This window comes from Berghia stephanieae, chromosome 4, assembly GCF_034508935.2.
Source record: "Berghia stephanieae isolate SIO BIC M18660-M18661 chromosome 4, UCSD_Bste_1.3, whole genome shotgun sequence".
NCBI classification, from domain to species: domain Eukaryota; kingdom Metazoa; phylum Mollusca; class Gastropoda; order Nudibranchia; family Aeolidiidae; genus Berghia; species Berghia stephanieae.
Genome location: NC_088363.1, coordinates 50,743,367 through 50,768,366, shown reverse-complemented (window position 1 = coordinate 50,768,366; position 25,000 = coordinate 50,743,367). Strand labels below are relative to the sequence as shown.

Sequence of the window (25,000 nt, the reverse complement as noted above, 5' to 3'; positions counted from 1 at the left end):
GTGACGTCATGACTGTGGAAGCGTATTTAAAACCTCACCTTGCATCATACGATACAAGCGTTTAATTGGTGTTGAAAAGCAAGCTAGTCACGAAGTTCTTTATTCCGAAAGAAAATGTTCATGTTTACATCACAATCTCACACTGTCATAGCTGTTCACATCACTCCAAGTTGTTGTTGCATCAGGCTTTTAGTTCATTAGAGGTTTACCAACGTGTCAAAAGGCTGGATAACACCGGGTACACGAACGTCTCCGATAGCACATCGTAATGGACTAACACCCAACACGCGACAAACATGGTTTTTGTCATTATTGTATTAATGGTTTGCGGGTATAAAAAATGCTCACTAATTTTGTCCACCAGATCAATTATACAAGCAAACACAAACCTATGTGTCATCTAGACCTATATTATCTGAGAATTTAGTGAGAATTTATCACATAACTGGCGGTTATTGTAAAAACAATTTTTATTATAAAAAAGCGAGCTGATTGACGTCATCTTCACTCATCTTATAGTGAATTGATTTGATGTGCATTACTCGTCTTATTTCATCCCACACAAAAGTGCCAATTTAACCTCTTGCGAAATTTACCATAAAAGCAACATTTTGACATTTCAATTTGGAATTATTATTTTTTTTTCTTGGCTATTCAAACTAGCGTCAAGGGGCTTGAAAGAAAATTCTAATGTTTATCTACTTTTCCCATAGCACAAAACCCCGAAGAAACAAAACTTAGAACCACATATTGCAGAATTAAAAGAATTCAGCCTCTGTCAAAAACAATTTATGAATAATTTAATTCATTCCGAAGATAAAATTTCCTGTTTACAAGACAAAGTCACCAGTTATCCTTACTAATCACTGTTGTTGTTTACCTTTGCCAACCCGAGGGCGTCATTGCGTGTAGAATTCATCAACACCGAATGTCCTGAGTGGTGACACATCGTAATGCACTAACACCCTCATTGCCCGTGCTCTGACAAAACACATTTGTAACCCACCGTCTAAAAACGGTATTATTTCGGATAAACGGAATGAAGGAAATTGGGCTTAATGTCAAATCTTATAATAATAATAATAATAATAATAATAAAAATAATAATAATAATAATAATAATAATAATAATAATAATAATAATAATAATAATAATAATAATAATAATAATAATAATGTAATATAATTCATAATAAAATAATTAAAATACTAATAAAATAATATAATATAATAATAATACGTCATTCATCCAAAGGAAATTTTGTACATACGTGTTGAAAAGATATGATAATAAGTAAGCAAATAACTAGGTGCTAAAAGTATGTAGCCTATAATGTGAAATTAATAAAATAAAAGGTGGAGTTACGCAAATGAAATGTGTTGATATTTTTAAAACAACACTCATTCTTCCTCAAAGAAGTTGTTTGTTTCAAGCCCTATTTTACGAATAAGGTTTAAAATGATAATTTGAAGCACCATATAGACATCGAAATAATACCTTGTTGAGACAATTGGTCACAATTATTTCTTTTGGACCAAAAAAAATGCAACAAAAAAAAAACAAAACAAAAAAACAAAACAAACAAACAAAATCGAACAACAAACAAAAACAAACTTCAAACATCAAATGATTGAAATGAGTTTAACTTTTCAAAATTCTCAAACCCGAGACGTCAAAGACGTGCTAGAATTCTGGAATTCATTTTACGTTAAGGGTAAATTATGTCATCAATCGGTATAAAATCTGAAGGAACATAAGTTATCTGACCAAAATCTAAAAAAATATAAATTTGGTCAGAGTATAATAAGTACATAATTTGTGGTAGACAGAGTTTTATGATTGTTGTAAATAGAATGCTGTTGTGTAATATTAGTGTAAATATTTGTCTCTTGTAATTTATGATTATTGACCAACGACGACCTTTGCTTTTTCTTTACAACAATAACCAAAGTACAAAATAACATACTTCATGGTAGGCATAGTTTTATGACTGTTTTGAATAGAAAACTGTTGTTTTAATCATGTCATGTAGTTAAAGTTGACGTCGGCTTTTTATGTTTTGCCATCCCTTATGAGTAAACTTGTAGATAGTTCGAAGATTGACGTCACTCGGTCTTTGTTATTGTTTTGCATCCGTTTAGTATGCTCACCCGACTGTATTAACTGTTAAGTTCATATACACACGTTTATGTGTTGGTCGTGTACTTCGATGCAATGTTATGAGTCTTCCAGCGCATCTTCTATAAACGTTCAATGTCACACATAGTTTTGTTTGCTGGTCCGTTATATTTCCGGATGGCAATGTTGTGAACTTATTAGCCTAGCGCATACTATCTATATGTTTGCCTCTTTTCATATATATCAACGGCCCAAGATCAACGGCCAAGGTGGTCCTTATAGACATCAAAAGGAGGGGGTGGGGGGGGGGTGTGCATGTGCACTATCTTAGCATCATAGTATTCAAAACATTGGAACCTCTCACGACTCATCATTTATATTGTTCTTCGATTAGCAAGTTGCTGAACACTTTACTGCAAGTCGCTAGCCCTAACCGAATAATTTTGTAAACTTTGTGAATTTAAGGTATTTAAAATTTTTAATTTAAAGTTCTTACTTATCATGTGTCCTGAAATCTAATGTAATATATGTATCTATGTATCCCTGCGTAAGGCTCATGACACTTTTTAAAAACGTTTAATATATGTACGTGCTAAATTTTACCTTTATTTTTCGATTTTTAAAATTAGACATGGTTGCAATTTTTTGGACGAGTAATTTGCATAGTATTTTTTACAAATTTTACTACATGTTGCATTCATATTCATCTTATCTTTATGCATATTTATCATCCGCGATGCCAGTAATGAGTATGCTTAACTATTGTAAACAATTCTATACATTATATTATGGACTTCCAACTGTTGAGCATACGACCCATGATATAACTAAATATGGTCATGTCAATAATGTAGACATCCTTTGATGATTCAAGCCTACCCATTGATGTCTGCAGTCGCACTTTCGCTTTCCACGGTCACTCATGAATAAACTCCGCCAGGAAATGATTTCATCGGTCCATTCATCGCCATATTTAAAACTTTTGTTCTCGTGAGTTCTTGAGCTTTTTTTTGACCGAAGAGCGATTGACGTTTTTAGAATCTTGACCCTTCAACGAGTGGTCGCTCTGACAGCTCACATCTGTCAACCATGCCTTGAGTTACCGTTGACATTAATTCTGTTGGTTGCATCATGATCACCACCTTGAGGTATTTATTAGCCAACCAGTGGCTGATAGACAAAAATGCCAATTTATGTTCTAGTTACATTTCAAACAAATTATATCACTGATCTCGTCTCATTGAGATATAAACAATGCTATAAATATCAAGAATGTCGACAATAAATAAAAAAAGTTGCAAAAAAAAGCTAATAGACGTCTATAAGCAAAAGCAACTTTTAAAATCAAATTTACCCGTACAAAAGTTTCTAAAATAAAGACAAATTTTCTTTTTCATGCTGATATAAAAAATATGACTTCAAATTCCTCACATTATATTTTTTATATGCGGTTCACTACTGTCATTAGTTTTATAATATATTTCCAACCACAATTGGGCCAATAAAGTTATAAAAGGTCCTCACAAAAGTATAGCTATATTCCTATCGAGACTTAAGTTCATTCTACAGTAATGTGACAACTACCTAACTTCTTTTGGAGAATGCTCTTTGAGGTAAGAAGGCTTAATATCGAATTATGATATTATTGATCGTGATAGGGTTATGAAAAACTAAGTTGCAAAAAATTCAATTATAAGTCATAATATTTTAAAAAGCAAGTAAATATAGAATGCAGAAATCATTGACGAGGTACTAAAAATCCGAAATGTCAACGACATGTCTCTTCTTACAAGTTGCAATTAATACGTCAGATGATATAAATTACTATACTTTTTAATGACGAAAAAGTACAAAATTCAAACCAACTGAATAAAAATACTCTTAAATCAATATAAAATGAATTAATTTGTATTTGGATATCAGACTTGTATATGTATGCAGAGCTCATCCCGGCTCAAAATAGAACCCCGCACATCCTTTCCACTTCCCAAGAATAGCTGCTGACAGGATCAGGTGGAGATCCCTTGTATTGCCTCAAGAACCAGCAGGCCCGGAGAGGATTGAGTGACTGAGTTACTTCCCTCCCACCAAATCATATAGTTTATTTCTTTCTAATGTCTAACCCAGTGAAATATGACTTTAAAAAGAACTGGATTTTTATTTCACGTAGAGAAATTAGGTAGTAGCATGCATAAGATAAAAATGTTATAATTTGTGTATTATGAAAAGGTTCCAGACAAAGCAAGATGGGGCTTTATTTCGTGTATTTTTTTCTTTTATGCTTTGTCTGGTACTGTTTCATACACAGCTTTTTCAAATTCACAATTTTTGCAATTCCCGAGTCGTCTTTGTCATCAAACTTTAGAGAATCATATTTCCGAACCAAACCATTTTGGGCAGCATTTACGTGTATTAAATTGCAGGTCTGATAACCCAATAGAAATACTGTCAAACCAATGCAAAAAAGATGTCAAGTACAACAATGTAGAATCAAGCACAAAATTGCTTCTTTTTTTTGCCAGAACTGCAAACATGTACAGATTATCCTGATTTTTTTTAGCTTTAACCAGTTAACTGTCGTACTCTGGAAAAATTCGTATTTAAAAATTTGGCCAGAAAACTCATCCTTCAAATATCGATCGATTTAAATGACTCTCATCTTGGCAAAAGCTCTCAAACCTGGGACTTCCAGAAGTCTTTGCTATCTCAGATTTGATAGGGTTTTCTTATACAATATGTGGGTAATTTTAATTGTTCAATATTTGAAGGACAAGTTTTCTGACCAAATTTTTTTATGTGTTTTTTTTTCAGAGTTCGGCAGAATTGTGCTTTAGGACTCTCCTCCCCCTCCCAATTCTGCTCGAGTCCCATTGACTGTCTATAATTTCTCTGTCTTCAATGCTTGGGTGATAACTACATAAATAATGACTTGCCAAAAGCTTTCATTGATTCTGTCATGACGGTCACTCATGCAATAAATTCTCTCTTTTTTTTTTTGACGACCAGTCACCGAATGAACCCTTGATTGATAAATTGTATTTATTTTACCCAAAAACCTTAGAAAAATATTAGGTCTTTGACCCTGAATCGGTTGTGAGATAAAAAATAAATAAGAAATGTGATGTAACACTCGGTCAGACTCAACAAGCACATATTTTTCATACTTTTGTATTACTTCCTTGATCAACCAATCAAAATAACTGGTTAAGTGAAAAGGAAAGTAGGACAACGCACTCGAATGCACTGAACATGAAATGTCCTTTCCTTTGATAATAGTAAAGTGATTTCTTTAATTCTCGTGTCAAGTACAAATCGAACTGCAGTCCCAGATTTAAGAGTTTTTGACGAGTTGATGGCAATCCATTGGAAGGATGAGTTTTCTGGGTAGCATTTCTGAAATGCGATTTTATATTCAGAGCAAGGCCGTGAATCATTTCTCAAACTGTTTAAGTCTCGAATGTTATAATGTTAACCGTTTTCAATTAAAATTCAAGTTTCTAAATAAGGCCCAGCCCGCCACAATTCAATACCGATTAGAGGTGATGAATTACAAAGAATCACAGAATATTATAACGTTTTACAGTTTGTGTGAGCTCTCCTAACAATATTTTATTTCATATGACCTGTCTTGCCAGAAAGGGAAGTCGGGATGTCGGTTTGCGGGGGGGGGGGGGGGGTGCCGAGATGGCCAAGCGGATAAGGCATTGTACTTTCATCCAGGTTCGAGTCTCGCTAAGGAACCATCGTTTTTTTTCCTTGAGCAAGATACTTAGCCCCATATTGCCCACTCTGTGGCGCTGACGCCTTGGTTATCTCTGTCTTTTCTCGAGATAGATTCTAAAGAAAATAATATTCCTCTGTTGATGATATTCCTCTGTTGATGAATAAAGGAAATTTTATTATAATTTCCTAAATTTACTTTTTTAGATACAATGTTATCCAAGCTAATATCATTAATTTGTAACGATACGATAGACAAATATAAGATTTAAAATAAAAAAAGCTTTTTGCAACTCTTTAATTAAATTTCCATAGATTTGAAAACCACGTGGGTAATATCTTCCAAAAAGCTAGACGGCTTATTATATCATTTTACTGGCACATTGCACTGAAAATAGCTGTTGTCCGATGATATTATAAATACTTAAATCATTTTATAACTCTTGAAATATGGAACTTAATGAGAGGATTTTAGATTAGGCGGGTGATTTTACGTTTTCAGAAATCTGTTTTGAAATAGCGTCTGCCGGACGTGCTTGCTTGCTTGGGAAATAAGCAGTGAATTGAAAACCAAAATTGGAGACATGTTGTTATAATTCCAAAACTATTTTGCTGATCATTGTTAAAGGATTGTTATCCGAAAGATTTCACATAATATCACGTCTAATTGGCTGTTTACTGGGCCGGCAGTGATATTGTATTATGAAGATCAGCATACTTTTTAAAAAATAATTATTTTTAGTTTTTATCTTCATTTTAAATGAGCTAATTAATGATTTTGATCATCTTAATCTTTTATAAATAGGTTTCTCTTTCATAAAATGATTAATTAGTAAACAAAGACAGAGAGAGAAAATATAAACTGGAGAGAAGAGATCATAATGGTGGAAAATAACCGAATGAGGAATTTCCTTTCAGAACCTGCTAAGTTACATTTTCATCATTCAGAAATAAATTGCAATATATTTTTTTTTAAAGAATAAAAAAAATCTGAGCTTTTACATATCGATATTTCCACTAAATGTACTCAACTCGCTTTACAAGGGGACCCTAGCCGACAGCAACACTTAACATGTAAGATGTTAGGCAATATTATCACTTTTTTTCAGGGACAACGTTGTTAGTGTCCAGGTACTCATTTTACATCTGTATACGATAAGCGAATGTGAGTAAAGAGCCTTTTCCAAGGGTTCAATTAGGCGCCTCACATTGCGGGACTCGAACGATCCGAAGGCGAGTATCATACCACAAAACCACATAGCTGCACATTTAGAGACTTAAAGAGACAAATTACGTGCCTAGTTTGCCGCATTGAGCAATACCCTCAGTTTTTTTTTAAGTTGAAATTTTATCTGATAATTTTATGGAGTTCAATAGAATGCTTGAAAGTGTTTACTCGATTTTAAAAATCTGGTTTCGACATAGCGGGATTTTCAAAAATTCCTTTCGCAAATAAATTGAAATAAAATCAATTATATCGATTGAAAAGCTAACTAATAAATATACAGATGGAAATGGGTGAAGGGGGGATATGGCCGGGTGGAGAGTTGAGATCAAGAGAACTGGGGTTGCAAGCCTTCGGTGTCAGTCGGTGTTTCTTTTTCATTGCGCAATTTACTTCATCACTAAAGCTCATATTAGCTCTCGTGCTGTTATGGGATTGTCAGTCTTCCCCCATGCAATCTATAGACATATGTTTCCATTGTATTCATAATCAGACTAATATTCTATGATATTCTTATACACACTATGAAACAAACTTCAGCTTTTATTCGACTTATATCCACTAACGTGCTCCGTGCTCAAGCGTTTTAAATGGGTCTCAAGCCAACTACAAAACTTAACACGTAGGACAAATCTCGCTCGTGATGCGCTTTTATAGTTTATTTTCGAAAGCTACAACATTGTTACCACCTGGTGATCATTTTACAACTGAGTACAGTGAGAAAATAAGTCTAAAGTGTCTTCCCACCTTTGATTCGAACCATGGACATATGGTAAGAAACCGCGTGTCATATCCCAATACAAAACAGCCACAAATCTAAAAGTGAAAGTGAAAATACTAAAAGCTTTTAACTCTCTCCTTACCAACTATTTTTAGAATTATACCCGAAACTTCATACTCACCCAACATAAAGATAGATTTTTCAAACATATAGCAACGTGTAGGGCCTGTATTATTCTATATTCTGTTCAGAAAAATGATCTCTGCAACAAAGTGTCGAGTTTTTATAGCTTAACTATAACAAAAGAAATCAGAATAAGAAAATTGTTGGACGCATCGTAACGAATGTGCCGATTTTCCTATGGGTGGTAAGTAGAAGGTTAAGGAGAAAACTAACTTGAAATGCAAAGAACGGAGATTGAACTGATGACCCAAATCTTGCTGGAAATTCTATTCACTTTTTAAAAAAAAATACTTCTACGAAGTCATTACGGTCGTACGATAAAAAAGACAAAACAAAAACGAAACACATTTTTAAAAAAATTGGCCAGAAAACTCGTCTTTCAAGTATCGATCAAATAAGATAACCCTCGTATTGTCAAACACTCTAAAACCCGGGACTTTATTTAAATCTCAAGTTGAAGAGTTTTGATAAGAAGAGACTATTCGTTCGATAGTGAGTAGGACCAGTTTTCAGGAAAAGTAAAGTTTAAAAGGTGCCCCCCCCCCCCAGAAAACTGCAGACTACTGGTGAGTAGAAAAAAAATAATTATCACTCACTCTGAAATTTCACAACTCAGTTCATCCACTCCAAAGTTTGTAATTCATGATCACAAAAGTCACGTCACGTCTTTTTATTCATTCCTCCGGCGACTTCCACTTTGTCATGAGTACATGACATTTTCTTGTTCATTGCTTGTTTGCTCTTTACGGGATTAATCTCCAAATTGAAGCTCGTGCTGACTCACAGATAGAGAGCCATGGCGTACTCAGAAAAAATAAACAACACATATTTAAAATTTTGGCCATAAAACTCGTCCTTCAATAATCGATCTATTAAAATAACTCCCATCATGTCAACAACTCTCAAGCCTAGTGCCATACACGAAGTCCCAGGTTTGAGAGTTTTTGTCAAAATGAGGGTCATTTTAATCAATCGACATTTGAAGGACGAGTTTTCTGGCCAAAACTTTAAATACGTGTTTTTGTTAGAGTAAGACAGAGCTGCCATGGTGATACTAGTGTCACAGAAAAAGTGCACCCTGCCTGAGTAATGTTAACGACCCTTTCAAACAATGTGATCCAGCGACCCGATTCTTTGACGGGGTGAACTATTTGACAAGAGTAAGGAATCTAGAGTTAAAATGATGTTTATCTGATTTTTTTTCTCCCTTAAAAATGTATTTACCTTATCCTCAATAGAACATTACCTGCTTCTAAATTTTTTGTTCGGGAAAAGTATAAAGCGGTGGGGAGAGGGGCTAGGGTGCTGCTTGAAGAAGCCTGGGATCGTTAAAATACAAACGAAGAGGTAAAAATGGAATGACTTCGGATGAAAACAGCTCTGTTTCTATCCAAAGCTTTTCCATTTTGAACTCTTCGTTCATAATTTTGACAATAATTAGACATTTTAAGTAATAAATAAATATTATTGATCTGAAATGGTAGGTTACAATAAATCACAAACTAAATTATATACATGCATACTTATATTCTTTCATTGTCCTTTGGATGAAGGTTGATATTTAACACTAAAGACGAATGAGTTTTTAAATGCTTTTAATTTATGATTTAAGCCAAGACTATTATATTTTTTCTCAATTTTCTACCATTAAATTAACAATGATAATTTCTTGTTACACTCTTGTTACGCCCAGTGTTCGGATCTTATTGAAATGTCATATCTTACACAAATTATATTTTTAGATTCAAATTCAAAAGCATTGAGAACATGTTAAAATATACAGAAATCTGTTGAGCAAAACAATCTCTATAATATATCATTACGTTCTTGTAAATATAACAAAGAATTTTTCTTCAAATTTTGTGATTTATAAAACAAATCTGAATAAGATAAATATTGTTTGTATCGTAACGAATGTGACAATTTTCCTTTGGTTAGTCAGGAAAGGGTTAATATTCCTATCGTGTATAGGATTGATGGCAATAATTTCCTCTAATTAGACGCAAGAAACGATCTCTATGCAAATTAATGAGAGGATTCCGGAAACGGTTAAAAATGAAATATTGGAATGGAGGAGACCACTAATAGGTTTGCATAATACTGATTTCCGATTGCGTGAATCTGGGATGAAAGGGAAAAGTGTCTTTTTGATCATCATGATGTTTTATGCATTCCACCAATAATTTTTGAAAGAAATGATAGATTAGTATCGAGAGAACTGCCCGACTTTGACAGAATACACATTTGTCATTTTTGGTTGTTACCCTAAAAAAAATCCCAAACAAACACGCTTTTAAGATTTTGGCCAGAAAACTCGTCCTTCAAATATCGAATGATTAAAATGACCCTCATCTTGTCAAAACCTCTAAACCTGTGACTTTATTAAAGTTCCAGGTTTAACATTTCAGATCTTCATGAAAAAATTGTGTTTTAACCATGTTTTGGTTGCCCCACCATAAACTCAAACACAGATAATCTAAATTCAGTCGGTTCCTTATTCCCCTCCACCTTCTGTCTCTCTCCCTCTCTCTCTTTTTTTCGCTCTCTCTCTCTCTCTCTCTCTCTCTCTCTCTCTTTCTGTCTCTCTCTCTATCTCTTTCTCTCTGTCTCTGTACCTCTCTTTTTTCATCCTTTACCACGTAGTAGTAAATATAATATTTACTGTCGAGCAGTTACTTCGTGATAAATTAACGTCCATTTCAGATGATACAAGTCGCAAGAAAATAGAGTAAAGCGAGTGGAGACGCAGCATTTATGTGGACATTGCATAAATTTGTCATTGTGTTGTCTCAACAAACAACGAGCCATCTTCACTCGCTTTATTAGCTTTTAGCATATACTTTGATTTTATTGGAGACTCTTCAAAGAAACTTGGGTTTAAGTGTTTCTAAATATTTCTTTTTTTTTTTTGGTAGCAATTTAGGCTCTTTTTGATATCAAAATAGTTGAAGTAAACATTTTCTGGTCAAAATATCTGATTTATACAATAAGGAAAGGGTCAACGAGTGTCTTTTTGTGCGCAAAACTGAAGATCATAGATTTCTCTTTAAGTCTAGGCAGATGTTGTGGTGCTGAAGTTATGTCAGGATAATTAATTGCATCTTTCACTTTCGTGTCTTATATCTAATGGCCGCGCTCTTATTTGCACGAATATTTATCTTTATTATTATTATATTATTTTATTATATTATTATTATTATTATTATTATTATTATTATTAATTATTATTTATTATATATTATATTATTATTATTATTATTATTATTATTATTATTATTATTATTATTATTATTATTATTATTATTATTATCACACATAATTATACTTCATTATAGAAAATATAATAATTAATGTTTATTTGTATTTTTATTATTTTTATTATGCAGTTTAAAATTGTGAGAATAATGATAAAAAAAAGTATTTTGGAGAGCGAAGTCTTTATTTTGAAAGTTTTTGACAAGAGGAGAGTCTCTTTAATTGATTGATATTTGAAGGACGAGTTTTCTGGCTAAAACTTTAAATATGTTACTTTTTTTCCAGAGTGCTGCAGTATAGACAATGATTACAAGACCATAAATAAACCACACAATACAACATACGCTGAAATAATCGATGTATGTTCTAAATCCGATTCTTTGTATTTTTGTATTGTTTTACAGCCATTATTTTTAGATACAGCACGGATTCCTTTCTATAAATAGACCACCACAACATGGCGATAAAAATCATTTAATTTGATAATCGATCGATTCGTGACGAAACGAATTTAAAACTGTTTACTCTTCAATCCTTGCTAGTTGGATGTAGGAAAAGAATAACAATACTTATGGAATTTATTGGACGAGTAAACAAATCTGAAAGCCAGCGGACACGATTAGGGTGGGGTAGGGGTGGTGGGTGAAAATGGGGGGCCCTAGGGAATGAAATGTTAGAGGAGGGAATGTGATTGTGAATGATAAATAAATAATAAATCAAAGATATATATATATTTATTGCTGTGGTGTTTAGATATCATTTTCACTTTTGATGTTTTAAAATGGTGCTCAATAAATATCTGCCGGCATGTCATGTCGAGGTATTGAATATTGCTATGAATATAGCTATTGTAGAAAACATGTATAGATGACGCAAAACCACTGGCGGTGGATTAATAGATAGAATACGGTCAACGTCATATTATTATCACTGTTTTTATTATATATTTTGCCAGCCAAAATATGGTTTGATGTTACCACAATTGAAATAAATGTTATCATTAGATTACGTTTCACATCTTTTTGTGTATTTATTGCAACTAACTGTCCTCCTATATATATATATATATATATATATATATATATATATATATATATATATATATATATATATAAATGAATAAAGTCACTCACGCAGTTTTGCCGAGACAATTGTTTCCATTTCTCCATTTAGTCAGTCGACATACCTCGTACCTAAAAGTACCCACCAACACTCATCATATATATATATATATATATATATATATATATATATATATATATATATAGCATTTAATGATAAAGGAAGTATTATATCATAAGGGGGGGAGGGGTCCAAATAGACGGTAGGCGTTGAAAAAGTTTCTAAAAAAATTAAATAAAAGCCATAGAGGAAGCCTCTATAAATGACTGGTGGGCGGATGAGAGATGTGATGTTCTTCAAGGGTGTTGATGATAGAGATGATTGGAGAGACATGATCACTGATGTCTGCAACAGGCTTAGCACTTGATTGATTGATTGGAGGATGTTGGAGGCTTTCAGATTAGGGCAACATTAATACCACAGCAGTAATTGCCTTCTTGCATAATAAAAAAAAAGAGAAATAAATTTCACATTCTGAATGCAGTGGATAAAAAAAACGTGAGCTTTTATAATATAGCATAATAACCACTTGATGTGCTCAAAGCGCTTTACAAATGTGCCAACCCATCAGTAACAAGTCATATATATGACGAGACATGACGCCTTTGAGGGACTAAATACTGCGTTTGTCTTTTTCGAAAGAGACAACGCTGTTACCCACCTGGTACTCATTTTATACCTGAGTGTGGTAAGAGAATGTGACTAAAGTGCTTTCATGTGTATAAGCGTTGAAACTATTGATATCATTTGAAATTTATATAATCGTTTTTAACATGTATATTGTTTTAAAGAAGAATCTTGTTGAAGTCACATCCCTTCAGAGCTCTGAAGAAATAAACATGATATATCCAATAATGTCTGGCCATGAATGACCAATCTTATGCTTATCATTAACCACTTAATTACCGTACTCCGGACAGACATATACTTTGACAAATATGGCCTGAAAACTCGTCCGGCAAATACCGATAGATGTAAGTGACCCTCATCTTGTCAAAAACTCTCCCCACACACACACAGTCACAACAAACATAGACACACACACACAAACACACACACACACAAACACACACACAAACACACACACACACACATATATATATATATATATATATATATATATTTATATATATATGTGTGTGTAGAGAGAGACGCTGTCTACATCATTACAGTAAAGTAAGTGTCCCCCTCCCCCCCTCTCTCTCTCTCTCTACACACATACACACACACACACATATATATATATATATATATATATATATATATAATATATATAGATATATATATGTGTGTGCGTGTGTGTGTGTGTCTATGTGTGTGTGTGTGTGAGAGAGATAGATAGATAGATAGACAGAGAGAGAAAGAGAGAGAGAGAGAGAGAGAGAGAGAGAGAGAGAGAGAGAGAGAGAGAGAGAAAGAGGGACATTTACTTTTACTGTAGTGATGTAGACAGTTTTTAGTTAAGATCATCAAAGATTAATTATTGTGCGGCTATGTGGTCTTGTGGTATGACACCCGTTTTCATATCGGAAGGTCCTGGGTTCGAGCCTTGCTTGGCGCCGAGTTGAGTCCTTGGAAAAGGCTCTTTACTCACATTCTATCACTGTACTCAGGTAAAATGAGTGACTGGCCGTTAGCAGTGCTGTCTGTCGGCAAAAAATGTAATATCGCTAACAAGCGTTATGTCTTGTTCTACACGTTAGGTGTAGCTGTTTGTCATAGATGGTTTGTAAAGCGCTTTGAGCACGTTTAGTGGATATTGCAAAGGAGTTTTCAAATTGACAGAGAATCATTACACGAACGTGGTTTTAGAATGTGATAAAATTCATTTCACTACCGTGATTACACTACCGAAAGCTCTTGTATTTCGGCTCTAGTTCTCCTTTAATCAAGACAGCGTTTTTTTTTTTTTCATTTTCATTTCCGTTTTACACCATCTTCCTCCATTTTTTTCTCGGAATCAAAAGGTCAGACACATAAAAGTATCTGGGGTCTTTTTTTAAAGCCAAGCAGTGGATAGAGTCAGGGAGTTTATCCCGGTTTATGTATCTCCGAACGGACAGGGGTAATTATGTAACACCAAATTCTGATAACTAGAACATGATTTCGACAAAATCAATATAAGACTGGGTAGCCAAATCGCTGTTGTTTGGACAGGAAGCCAAAAAAAAAAGAAGAAATGAAAGACTCTTGTTACGTAGATTTTGGATGTAAGATCAAAATAAAGAATAGAATTGCAAGATTCGGTTCATGAAAAATTATTTTAATACTAATGTAAATCCATTTAAAAGTCATTGCCAAAATAATGTCACGTTGTGAGCAAATAATTCTGCGGATATTCCACGCTTAGAGTGAAAAAACTTAATGAAAAAATAGAAAATATGTCCTATTTTTTTAATTTTTAACATCCATTTTACTTTAACTAATTGGTCCTTTTGTTTTATCAACTCGAGTAGTATCTAGATCTATATGAAAGAATTGATTAATTTGAAAGCATGTATTGAAAGAAGGTAGGTCGGTGGTGGGGGGGGGGTAGATAGATAGATAGATAGATAGATAGATAGATAGATAGATAGAGAGAGAGAGAGAGAGAGAGAGAGAGAGAGAGAGAGAGAGAGAGAGAGAGAGAGAGAGAGAGAGAGAGAGAACTGAGTAATGCTTTGAATATGCAGAGTCTATCTTTGAAGTTCGACTGAACCTATCGGTCAGTAATTTAATCTAAATGATCGATAGTGTATGAATGTGGTAAAGTTTAGCACGCCGAATAAATGAGCATTTTACCATTTCAAGGTTAATTTTGTGGGAATGTCGCGATCCACCACATCGATCTTGTATTAAAGTCAGACTTAAATAGATGAAGAAAATTGATTTCGACGTGAAAACAGAATATAGAAATTTAAAATGTTTTGAAGTTTAATAAAAACAATTGACTCCCTTCACCGATGGCATTTATTATAGCTCAGACTTTATCAATCAAGATTATTATAACCTCCCATTTTCTTTGTTCCTATTAATGTACGGACAGATAAATAATGATTTCTGACCGATTGTTGACGTGGTATTCAATTTTAACTTTTTGTATTCGTAATATTTTTCTTTGATATGAGAATAAGGTCTAATAATACGATTTTAAACCAAAATCGTTAACTTGTTAACATTGAGGAACATCTCGTAGACTCAGTCTTTCAGCCCCTGGGTCAGTATAAGTCCCGACATAGCTCTGAAATTATGTAAATAAATGTTTTTGGTCGAGAATCGGAAAAAAAAATAAGACGGCTTTTAAAGAAGCAAATATAAGTAGCTCATGGGATTAAGAACATTAGATTACCCATTCACTATTCCAAGCGCAACCCCAGACAAAAATGGGATGAAACAAGAGTAACAGCTTATAAACATGGTTTATGAATGGGATAAAATTTACGCCGACGGTGACTAGATTATAAAACGTAAATTACCCTTTTTGCTATTCCGGGCTCAGTGTTGAAATAAAGCTGATGTAAATCAAAGGGTCTAGGAAACCGTGTAAAAAACATGGTTTATGAATGTTGTAAATTTTTGTCGCCAACTCTATTATAAGATGTAGATTAGCTAACGTTATAGTACCTTGACTTGACTTATGCCTCTTGTCTCCTGGCGGAGCATAGGGCCTCAAGAGCACTCTTCCTTCTTCTTCTGTCCTTGGCACAGACATTTGCCTCACTCCAGCTAAGATTGGAGCCGCTCAAATCTTGGTGAAGACTTCTCCTCCACGTCTGTTTTGGACGACCCCGTTTCCTCTTGCCCTGTGGGTTCCATTCGAGAGCCTGCTTGGTTATAATGCAAGGCTCTTTCCGCAGGGTATGGCCAACCCATCGCCACTTTCTGCGTCTGACCTGGACATCTATTTGTTCTTGGTTTGTTCTTGTCCAAAGGTCAGCATTTGGCACTTTGTCAAACCATTTCAACCTGAGTATTTGTCGAAGACAGCGAATAGAAGCCTCACTGCGACACCTCTCTTCTGTTTTCCAGCTAAACCCTTTAAAACTTCAAAACACTGTCATCTTCACAGACTCCAAATCGGTTCTCCAAGCTCTCGATTAAGATAAACTCTCCTCAACGTTCAATAGTTTCAGATCTCAACTAGATGAATTCCTTACAACAGTAGACTTATCTCTCCAGTGGATACCGGGATATTCAAATATACCAGGAAATGACAATGCAGACAGACTAGCCAGACTCGGATCAACACTTTTACAACCATCAATTCCAGTATCCTTAGCCACAGCGAAACAAATAATCAAAACAAATAAGAGAGAAGAATGGATGAACAGTTGGGCAATGAGCACCACGGGTAGATGTATGTTTTCCCATATGACCACTCCTCAGAAGACACCAGCAAAGCATCATCTTTCAACTAAGAACACAACACATACCGCTCAAGAACCATTTAATCAAAATTACAAAAGACACATCCCCTTCCTGCCCCTTATGTCAACACCCCAATGAAACAGTAACACACCACTTGCTTGAATGTCAACCTCTTGAAGACCTGAGATGCACATTCCTCCCACCAAATCCAAGGATCAGTAACACACTTTATAGTCACCTGGAACAACTAAAAAAGACGTCTAACTTCTACGTCATGGCACAAGACCGAAGGGCTAGTGCTCAGGTGGTCGCTGGTTCGGATAAGTAAGTAAGTAAGTAAGTAAGTCGAAGACAGCGATTGACAAAAGTTTGTAGATTACTCTTACCACCAACACTAAAATGCTATGCTTACCGACTTGACATTGCATGCGCACGGAGCTCCCAAATTTCTTGTCTCGATATCATCATAGTCTTGAACAGATCTATTTCTAGTCGGAACATAATATGTAGTGGACCGCTTTACAGGAAGTGAAATTTTTTAAAAGTTCATTTTAAGAATGATGGTTTCTAGATCTTTTAGAATGAACCAAGAGTGTTGAAACCTCTTAAATAAAGAACAGTCAACTATCGCTATCTTTTTAATATAAATCCACTCGTCTCTTAATTTGCTATAAGAAAATTCCATTCTGTTGATAAGACAGAGACAATTGTGTTGCTATTAATGTAATATACGTGACGCTGCATAATACACTTAGCTGAGGAAAAAATATTTCATCGATAAGAAATATTTAACATTTGAAAAGAAATTAAAGGTCTCTTTTCATGCCAAGCCATTGAAGCTAATAAATAATCGGAGAAATTCACAGTTTTGTGCTATCTACTAATTTTGATCCTTAATTTTCTATCGTAACTTACGCGAGACACAGTGATAAGCAGTGTTTTTGATCAGATACTTTGTTACGAAACGCAAACACATAAAATTCCATATATCGATCGATTAAAATGACCCCAAGTTGTCAAAATTCTTAAACCAGCAACTTTTTTTGTAATCAAGTAAGTCGATCAGTAACAAAATCAACGCTACAAACTTTAATTTATATTTTTAAGTTGTTTGTTTTACTTTCAGGAGTATCAAAGAGCGAGTGCCAGAGCTAACTTCTTTCGATCAATTAACACGCTGAAGCAAGACCGGAAGTAAACAAGAAAAGCCGAAGTAGTATCAAGGGAAGAGCTGTGTTGATTGACTTTGGAAAACCGTTGAAAGTTGCGTAACCGTCTTAGAGAGGTGGTCTAGACATGTTAACATTTCTTCGTACGCATCTGTTTGGTTTGGGAATTAGTCTAATTTGATTGACAGCCAAGGAAAGAAGATAAAATGTATTTTTGGAAGCTGATACAGAGGACAAGTATACGTGCGGGGGAGGAAATTGGTTAGTATAATAAAAATGGAAAGATAAAATACGGGAATTTAAAGGTGGGAGAGAGAGAGTGTGAGGACGTATACCAAGGGAATACAGACCAAAGGAAAATGTAGAGAATTAGACGACGCGCATTACTCTGCGAGCCATTGTGTCATTCTGGTAATATGCCGGAACTATGCTTCATTGCAGGCTTCATAACCCAATAAATAGTTATGGGCACATTGTAGTAATGGAAATACTCTCAAAGAAACGAAGAGTGGGTGGGTGTACATAGGAATGTAGTGTGGCATTCAGAAGCTGTAGCAGTTACTCCTCCTCCTCTTCTAACTACTACTACTACTACTACTACTACTACTACTACTACTACTACTACTACTATCTTTACTACTACTCTTCCTCCCTCTACTTCTATTACTAACACTACTTCTCCTACTACTACTACTACTACTACTACTACTACTACTACTACTACTACTACTACTACTACTACTACTAATACCATTACTATTACTACTACCACTACTCCTACTACTACTACTACTACTACTACTACTACTACTACTACTACTACTACTACTACTACTACTACTACGCCCTCTACTTACTACCACTACTACTACTAATGTTACTACTACTACTACTACTATACTACTACTACTACTACTACTAATGTTACTACTACTACTACACTACTAACTACTACTACTACTACTACTACTACAACTACTACTACTACTACTACTACTACTACTACTACTACTACTACTACTACTACGCCCTCTACTTACTACCACTACTACTACTAATGTTACTACTACTACTACTACTACTACTACTACTACTACTAATGTTACTACTACACTACTATACTACTACTACTACTACAACTACTACTACTACTACTACTACTACTACTACTACTACTACTACTACTACTACAACCGCTACTACTATTACTATCACTAATACCTTTTCCAGAGAAAATGTAACAACCCTCCGAAACAATTTTAAAATCTCAAGACCAATAACAGCAGTTTGAAGACCAAATTCAACTTTCCAATTCGGCACTATTGTAAATATAACGTAATCTTAGTTCAAACATTGCCCAATCGATCAGCAAGTAGAAAAACAAATTCGGCATAGCCAAATAACATTTCGACATTTTGAAAGCAAAACAGAGTATAATATGCGCTTTTGCGATCGGAACTTTGTAACATCGAATCAATAGTGAATGGTACCTAAACCGCCTTTTCCCTCATCACCATCAATGCAAGATAGATCAATCTTTGCCGCACTACTTTATTTCTTTGTCTTCGCCTGGCAAATTGATTATGTCAACTCTGATTTTAAGTTGTTATTTTACTGTAACACAAATCGAAGTGTGGGCGGCCGCATTATGGGATAGCCTTGTTGGACGAATTCTACAAGTCGAAGTAAAACCGGAAGTAAAAGAGAAAAAATGGAAGTGGTTTTAAGTGAGAGTTGGGCGTGACTTTGGAGAATCGTTGAAAATTGTGTCAAGTTAAATTCACAAACAGACTAACTTAATGTGTTGATATTTTGATTTCGGTGTCGGTTTGTTTTGTGGCAAAAAAGTGTGGTTAGTAGTTTTAAAGTTGAAACAACCGGGTGGTTGGTGGGTGGAATTAATGAAACAGTAAAAACGAAGAGGAGGTGAAAAAGGATGAGGAAGAAAATGGGAAAGGTGGCGCGGGGGTGGGGGATGGGGGGGGGGGGGGTTATGAAGGGAAGAGTGATCATAAACGCACCCTCTTTCACAAAAATAATCAAAGCATTGTCGAAAAAAATTGCCATTAAGCACTGTGGAACATTTGATTACGCTCTCGTTAATAGAGTATCCGAATCAAATGCATACAGACCAAGGTTTGATGTATTTTGGGATCTTCTTTTCAGCAAGCAATGGTTAGTACTTTGCACTTATAATGCGGATGCCATGTGTTCAGGTAAAATACTTATATAATCCGCCAGCCAGTTTTAACATATCGGCACACAAAACTGTGCGTGACCTTAAACATTTATAGTCTGATTCATATAATTTAGTGGGAAGTAATCACCAAAATGGCTGTCTATAGTCCATGCGGCTATGTGGTCTAGTGGTATGACACTCGCTTTCGGACTGGAAGGTCCTCGCTCGGCGCATAGTTGAGTCCTTGGAAAAGGCTCTTTACTCACATTCTCTCACCGTACTCATGTGTAAAATGAGTACCTTGCCGTTAACAGCGTTCTCTCTTTCCGAAAAATTGTAATATCGCCTAACAGGAGTCATGTCCCGTCCTAAATATTAAGTGTTGCTGTGGGACACCTTGTAAAGCGCTTTGAGCACGTTAAGTGGATATTGTCCTATATAAAAGCTCATTTAAAAAAAAAACATTTTTAGTCCGTAACAAAGAGCTGACGACGTCACTTTGTTCCCTCTATATTCCTGGCGGAACACAACTTTCACGTCAACGTACTGATTTCTTATAGCTAGGAAAGAGAGTCCGTATAGCTCTGTCGATAGAGTACCCGAATCAAATGCAAACATGCCTAGGTTTGATCCTGCATTATTTGGGTACTTTTATACCTCCTTGTTAAGCAGTGCTGGGATTACCCGCCCAAATCATTACCCGGGTAATAGCCGGGTAGTGGGCTGATTACCCGGGCAGACGTGACTTTTTGACCAAAAAATGTTTTTGTGGGGGGGGGGGGGGGGGGGGGGGGGGGGCTTTTAAAAAATTCTTTAAATTTTTAAAATTCATTTATTATTTATTACAACAAATGAAACAAAACTGAAGTAAGAAACAAGGATAATTAATTACAATGAAACCAAAATAAAAAACCCAAAAAAACCCCCCAAAAAAAAAACAAACAAAAAAACCAAACAAAAAAACAAAAAACAAACAAACTGAGATTCCTTTAAAAGATAAGAACTAATATAGTTTTAATCTGTTGATTCCAAAATTGAATCATATGTGTGTTAACAAGCAAAACAAAAAAAATCAATGTAATTGAAAAATAAAGGAGGAAAATCTTTTGAAAAAATGTCATTTAAATGTAAATATGTAGATCAAAATTGTATTACATCCAATTATCACTCTCAGTTCGGTTTCCATTTGTTGAAACGGGTACCCGCTACCCGCCCCTTTTACCCGAGTACCCGGTTTAACTTTATTACCCGCGGGTACCCGCCCAGCACTATTGTTAAGCAAGCAATGATTTGTACTTGGTACTTATATCATGCATATTCAGATGGAACGCAATTCATTCATATATCGGTAAATAAATACGACCCCCAATCAATTATTTATTCTTGGTACTTATATAGCCCTTTCCAAGGACTCAACTATGCACCGTCGAGGCTCGAACTTAGGACCTTCCGAACCGAAAGCGAGTGTCACACCACTAGACCAAGTACATAGCATAGTCTATACGTAATCTGCATACAGAAAGATGTTTATTGATGATAATATCCTTGTTTTATAAATCTTTTACTGCACTGCAGAATGTAAAAATGAATCTTTTCAACACAGCTTTGGTCTGAAAGTGTTTGATTTATATCTATATTGATAGATTACGACCATTGCTCTTTACTCACATTCTCTCACCGTACTCAGGTGTATAATGAGTACCTGGTCGTTAACAGCGTTGTCTCTGCCCGAAAAAAAATTAAATATTTCTGTTCGCCAGGGACCCCTTGTAAAGCGCTTTGAGCACGTTTAGTGGATAAAAGATCAATTTTTAAAAGCTCCATAGACTTACTTTATCCTCAGCAAGCCATGGGGCACATAGGGCATATACCAAGGACTTACATTTCTGTAGGTTGACTGTATGGACACCGATGTTATTCCAAGCCATGATGAATGTCGAATTAGGGCATATACCAAATTTAATTTTGTACTATCAACTGTGATGAGCACGGTTATTCCATCCGATGGCCCATTGTGTGCCTGACACCAAGACTTCATTTCATAAGTTTTATTGTATTGAATCCTTTATCCAGCTTTGGATGGCAATAGATCGTAAAACTTACATTCTTTGTAGTAGTACTTTATGATATCGATGTCACGTCCAGCCATCGGCACTTGGGTCTAACAAGAAATCTACATTTCTTCATGTGGTTGAGATTTTTTCCACGTCATATGAAAATCAATAGGATACAGATTAATTGTTGTTCGATGTAGGACACGATTTTATGTAATCAGAGCAGTATTTATAAACGTCGTCAAATTTCATCGATAGATTATAATACCATACTAAATGCAATGGTCATACGTGGAAGTTGATACACGCTTTGAATATCGTCAAATTTTGCCTACACCTAAAACGTCACTTAAAAAGTTTTTGATGCCATTTTATTATAGGTATTTGAAAGGTAAGATTCGTTAGTAAAACACAATTTCATTGTAACTATTAATAAATCAATATTGTGTCTACTTCGTCCAAGCAACGAGGCTTAGGTTCTTTACAGAAATGGACATTCTCAAGTTCTTCTGTTGGTTGACTTTTGTTTAGTCATAAAAATTATCCATAAATTCGACTTAGCTTAAGTGGATGTTTTTATCTGGTGCAAAGTTTGACTAATAAATGAAGTTTTCCTCACAGGACGTCCGCATGTTACGATGTTTTGACGACAAGATGGCAATCGCGTATTACAGGGATAGCCCAAATTTTATAGGCTATTGTAGTAATTTGTAACTCTCAAACCGTCTAGGATCTTTACACAAGTTATGAACCCATTTTTTTAGGTATTAGACCTTCAATGTTTGCCGTGGCAGCTCAAGGAAATATGCTATTTCATGGTGTGAATATTAATAAATAAGATTTTATATTATTATAGCAAATAATAATGGCTACTATATCTTTGCAGCAAAAAACTTACCAGTCCTGGTATTTTGTTGATTAGTCTTAGGAAGCAAGAAACGGCTTGGTCTGGTGGGGTGATGTGGTACAGAGTTTGATTAAATAACACCACCAACGCATCCTGATTACTTGTTGTACAAGGTTATGTGTATAATTTCCGATCTCTCTCTCCATTCAAACGGGTTCCTATAAATGGAAACAACGATAATATTTTTAGTATACACCCAAAATGGCAACAATCAGTTATCAGAAATAGACTTGGATAAAAAATGAAGCGATGTTTAGGTTATTCGAGCGGTTTCATGTGCAAATTGCGCTAATCGCAACAGGCGCTATAATTACATAAAAGAATCCCTTCGTAGCACACAAAAATCAATGTGTTCAAATGTCAACGTTGTTGGATTGTGTGGCTGATCAGTTTGAGAAGTAGAGAGGCATATTAAAGACATTGAATCCAGTTGTCTAGAGCATTATTGTTATTATTATTACTATTATTATTATTATTATTATTATTATTATTATTATTATTATTATTATTATTATTTTATTATTATTATTATTATTATTATTATTATTATTATTATTATTATTATTATTATTATTATTATTATTATTATTATTATTATTATTATTTTATTATTATTATATTATTATTATTATTATTATTATTATTATTATTATATATTATTATTATTATTATTATTATTATCATTATCATCATCATTATTGTTATCATTTTCCATTTATTACCACGAGTCCCAGATTTGAGAGTTTTTGTCAAGATGAGGGTCAATTCAATTGATCGATATTTGAAGTTCATGCTTTCGTGGCCAAATTTTTAAATACGAGTTGCTGTTTTTTTTTTGTGTTTGCATTGTACGATAGTTAATTGGTTAATGGCTCATTTGTTGACACATTTTAAGTCTGTAATGTCATCATCACGTGACAGCGCGTGTAGAAAAGTGTGACCTATCGTTACAATACGGTATAATATCGGGAGTGAACAGAATGGCGAGATTGCCGTGAGTTTACTGTGACAGAGACGTGACATTGTTTGTAAGCTCGCTCAGAATTTATATTACTTGTCTGTATAATAAAACACGAATACATGTTGGTCGACGTCTCATGTTTCTGGCTATCAATACGATTTAGCACCATATGAACCGTTTCAGCACAATACCGTTAAAGCACTTGATGTCGACAGGAAAAAAATCTTGTATGAAGTCCTCAGTGGAGATATTTGAAGTAGTCTAGCTAACCTTAAACATTATCAATTTATCCCCTGAAAGATTCTTATTGCTAATTTTTTGTTGTTGCTAAAATTGCTAAAAATTTGGCAAAATGCCGTTCTACGATTTAACAGACGCAACTATTTTTAGAGAGAGGGAAGCGAGTTTTGTTCAACTACATGAGTTGGCAAGGGTTGCCAGATTAATTTTGAAAAAAAAAGCCAAAGAAGCCAAGAAAAATGTCATTGATTTGAAAAAAAAATCTCAAATATTTCTAGACATCCGTTTCTTTGCTAAAATGCACTTAAATTGGAATTAAATCAACTTAAAATCGCCTTTTTGAATTATTGTTCAGATATGATATAAAGTTCACCTCCTGTTACCGGGGTGAACATTTTTATATTTTGCATAATTTAATGTCAAATTTGTCTAAAAAATGGGTGGTTTGGAAAAAAAAATGAAGAAAAAAAGCTAAAATGACAAATCCAATTTTCGAATGCCAAACGGCTCAAAAAATTAATTCCAATTTTATAGAATTTGGTATTAAAAACGCCAAATTTGAAATCTTGGAACGGACCAGGAAGGATACGTTGTCTACCGGATACAGTTACGACGACAGGAAATGACGTATTAATCAATAGTAAATCACGTGTTTGCAATCACTAATTTCATGAAATAATATATTTTAAAATCTTTATAAAAAGCTCAGCAATGATTTAGACACGTATTTTATTCAATTCTTTGCCGTCAGAGATCTTACGAAACCAGGAAGAGTAGAATAAAAAGCCTTCGAATAGA

At 34.5% G+C, this 25,000-nt stretch overlaps 1 protein-coding gene across 2 annotated transcripts in view; it reads left to right on the top strand.

Moving 5' to 3' along the window:
• Positions 1 to 25,000, top strand: part of LOC144970766 (5-hydroxytryptamine receptor 6-like) — a 118,322-nt gene that overhangs the window by 20,810 nt on the left and 72,512 nt on the right. Inside the window, exon 2 of one of the 2 annotated variants that reach the window (XM_078910766.1) lies at positions 17,819 to 18,122. The exons of the other annotated variant lie outside the window; for it this stretch is intronic. The gene's annotated coding sequence lies outside the window, so the exon portion shown is untranslated. The remainder of the gene's footprint in view (positions 1 to 17,818; positions 18,123 to 25,000) is intronic. 2 annotated transcript variants of the gene reach the window in all.